The sequence below is a fragment of the Grammomys surdaster genome, unplaced genomic scaffold, assembly GCF_004785775.1.
Source record: "Grammomys surdaster isolate TR1022 unplaced genomic scaffold, NIH_TR_1.0 273, whole genome shotgun sequence".
NCBI lineage: Eukaryota > Metazoa > Chordata > Mammalia > Rodentia > Muridae > Grammomys > Grammomys surdaster.
In genome coordinates this window covers 3,353,798-3,357,886 of record NW_021604714.1, presented here as the reverse complement: position 1 = coordinate 3,357,886, position 4,089 = coordinate 3,353,798, and positions in this window count along the sequence as shown.

The following is a 4,089-nucleotide window of genomic DNA, read 5'->3' as shown; positions in this document are numbered from 1 at the left end:
GACCATTGTTGGGGAGTTAGACTACAGATTGTAAATCAACAACAAATCCCCTTACTATACAGAGACTACGCATAAGTTCTGTGACTCTAGAGAACCCCAGCTAATACAGATACTTTACTGTTGCAGTGATAAAATACCTTGAATAGGATCTCATGGAGAAAAGAGCTTATTTGGGCTCTAGTTTCAGAGGGGTAAAAGTCCGTTATGGTGCCAAGCAGTAGTGGCTCCAGCACTTGGGAGGCAGAGGTAGGTGGATCTCTGTGAGTCTGAGGCCAGCCTGGTCTACAGAGTGAATTCCAGGACAGCCAGGGCTACACAGAGAAACCCTGTTTCAACCCCCTGAACCAGAAAGAGTCCATCCTAGCAGAAAGGCACGTAGCAAAAGGCAGAAGCTTAGTGGTGGGAACAGGAAACCAAGAACGCACATCTCCAGCCACTTGCAGGAAGCAAGGGTGGTGAACTGGAATCGCGGTGAGCCGTGAACTCTCAAAGCTTACCCAGCAAGGATGCCCCTCCCACAACATCCCCAGAAGAGTCCACATCAAGTGGGGACCAAGTGTTCAAAACCCTATGAAGGACATTTCTCATCGAAACCACCACAAACATGGTCAACTAGTTGGAGGCCAGTCTGAGTGACATGAGACCAGGTCTCACCCAGGACACTTTCTCCAAGCACCCTGAGCTGTCTAAGGATGGGAAATCAGGATGGCTGGCTTCCTTGGTACTTCAAGGGTTCTCTCACGTTTACACACATAGTCGTGTATTCCAGAAAACTCCGCAGCCCAGAAAGCTCATAGGGTGCGTTAGGAGCAGTCTCCGTTTAGAAATGACAATCCCTAAATCCATGGCTCCACCTTCAAGTCCAGGCAAAACAGCCGCCCTGGACAGAAGGATAGGAAAGGGGGCAGCATTGGAGGGCCTAGAGGAAGAAGGTAAGCAGGAAGGCACGGGGGAAATCCAGCCCACTGTGTGATCATTAGGGAGTGTCTATCCCAGCTTGCTCTGGAGGGAGCTGGCTGGTGTCTGTTTGGAGCTGGGGGACAGACTCATGGCTAGTCAGGATGGTATGAGATCCAAACCCCACACTATCTTTAGCAACGTGTGGCCTCAGGATCCTGTCACATGACTGAAAAGACTTCCTGATGATGTCCCAAAGACAGTGCACATGTACCTGGGGCCCAGGAAGGGAAACCAAGAAAAACATTGGATGTCTGGTCTGGAGAAACCCCTCCTGAACTTCTCCAAACTGCTCTTCCTTTCAGAGACGTGTGGCCCAGAAGTTTTGCTTTGTTTTGCTGTTGTTTTATAACCAAAGCTAATTCTGAGATTCTAAATCACCACCATCACCACCACCACCATGTAACTTTAATTTTTTTCAGTGTCTATTTTTTTTTCTTTTTTTTTTTTTCTTGTTTTTTGGTTTTTCGAGACAGGGTTTCTCTGTGTAGCCCTGGCTGTCCTGGAACTCACTCTGTAGACCAGGCTGGCCTCGAACTCAGAAATCCGCCTGCCTCTGCTTCCCAAGTGCTGGGATTAAAGGCGTGTGCCACCACTGCCCGGCCAGTGTCTATTTTTAATGATGGTTCTTAAACACTTTAACCTCCCTTGTAACCCACCACCCACCATAGGTTGTGGGAAAGAAAGGATATGGGGGAAGTGGACCTGTTCAGAAAGGCTCTTTGGAGCAACTCCCGTCTGTGTTGTCTGGAAATTGGCAGTTCAGTTCACAGGTCAGCAGGCAGCAGGAGTTTGATCCACTTGAAGACACCTCATGGATACACCAGCAGTCCAGTTCGGTAGAGTCAGGGTAGCAAACACGAATCAGCAGCAGTGGCACTGCCTACAGAGGCAGCCAGGCCTCAGCCTCGGCTCGAGTCAGCAGGAGGGACCAGGAGGAATGTCAGGAGAGTTCTCGGCCGTGCCTCTCTCAAGGAAGCGAAGATCAGAGAAGACTCAAGACCCACAAGCGTTGCACAGCTAGCTGTACCAGCAAGCCAAGCTCAGCTACTGTTATTGCCTGTCAAGTCCTATTTATACCCTGCAAACATCTCGTGTCTTCCAAGGGTCTTGCCTCAGCACGTGCGTCTGTCTTAGCTCACATCCCTCTGCCAATCAGCCCGAGACCATGGAAGCGAGAAGAAACTGCAGCACACCACCGGAAGTTATTTTGGTTTTGGTGCATTTCTCTCTATGGAGTGCCAACAAATGCAGCTCAACTACTTAATGTAACGTGGACCAATACATGTGTGTCATTAGCAAACAGTCCTTCATCACGTGTCCTTTCACACGCTTGCTTTAGCAGAACATTGTCTCTCCTGTGTCCGCTTCAGCGAAATGTTCCTTCAGGTGTTTGCCCCAGCAAAACATCATCCAACTGACTTTCCAAAGGAGCCTTAAGTTTCCACTTCGACACCACCATCACTATCATCATCACCATCATCACCACCATCCCCATCATCACCATCATCACCACCATCACCATCATCTATCTGTATTGATTCCTGCCTTTCACTCTTTGTAAATGACAGGAGCATCTACCCACTCGTTCAAGGCAAACTTATCCAAACCAAACCTAGGGATGATCCCAGACACCTCTTTCCTCACAAGTCACACCCACCCCTCAGCCAAGCCCTGCCTCTGCCGGACAAACCCAGTGTTTTGATGTCACAACAGAATATTGTTGTTTACAAAGTGTAAGACGCATGTAATCCAGTTACCAAAAAAAAAAAAAAAAAAGTTGCAAAAGGGCTTCGTGCAATGTTTTGAGTAAGTTCACGATTTCCTACTGGGCCAAATTCACAACTACCCTGGGGTGTGCGGGGCCTGCAAGCTAGAAATAGGCCAATTCAACCACTGGCCTCCATTTTCAGCCTCCACCTCAGCTCCTCCCTTAGCACTGGGCCTTCCCGGCTGTCTTCTGAAGGGCAGGTTAGACTCCATGCAAGTCTCCACATAAACCTTACTAGTGCTATAACGGGAAATAAACGAGTCTCTGGTTTGGTTTGCCTTCAACAGCTAGGCAGAATTGCTGTCATTTGCGGAGTTGAGAAAGATAAGAATTCCTTTCTGGTCACTGGCCCCGCCCTCTCCGGCTCTCCCGGAAGCTTGCGCGCATGCCCTTGGACCAGCTGTTTCCCTGAGGGACGCTCATTACGTCATTAGCATACACCTTTATCTGAGGTTAACGTCTTCTGTACTTTTGCAACACGTTCAACAAATTCCCACATCTCTGACTCCTCAACAGGACAGGGATTTGACGAGGGAATCTAAGGTTGTCGGGACTGAATAGAAACGGTCTGACCTCATTTGTTTCAGAGCTGGGAAACAGAGACGCAGAGTCACGGGTCCAGTTGTATAGCTGCAGACTTATACAAGGACACCAGCTATGCAGAGTCCTTACGTCCTTCTCTCTCCACGATTGTAGCCATTACTGACAAGGGTAGTTTCCCTCTAAATATTCCTGCCAAGTTATCACGAAGAGAAATATCAGCACGACTTCTGAGGCCCGGTACAGATAGTGACAATGCAACCTTTATGAGCGAGTAGGCACAAAACCGGTTCCTGTAACTTCAGTAAAATCACTTAAGACTCGACCACCCGTCCTTGCAGGAAGGGCCTGCTCAAGGACATTCTAGAGACAGGATTCAGGTAACTGACAGCTCTGTGTCCCCCCTCAAGGATTTAGCCCAGTGTGCTGTCTCTCTGTGAAGGAACACCTCCGTAAAGTTTTTACTCTGTTTGGACAAGGAAGGGCGAGCAGTGTCTAAGTTACTTTACCCAGTCAGTCTATGCTTAATTTATATGTGTGTGTATGCTTCGTAGTGAGATATTTCTAAAAAACAAAACAAAAAAGTACCGTCCTTGAGAGATGGCTCAGGCTCAAGACGGCTTCCTGTTCTTGCAGAAGACCTAAGTACGGTTCCTTGTACCCATGTCTGGTGGCGTACTGCTACCTGTAACTCCAGCTCCAAGAAATCCAACTTCTCCTCTGGATCCAAGAGCACCCACATACCCAGGGCATTCAGACTCCCTCTCCCTCTCCCCCTCCCCCTCCCTCTCCCCCTCCCCCTCCCCCTCCCCCTCCCCCTC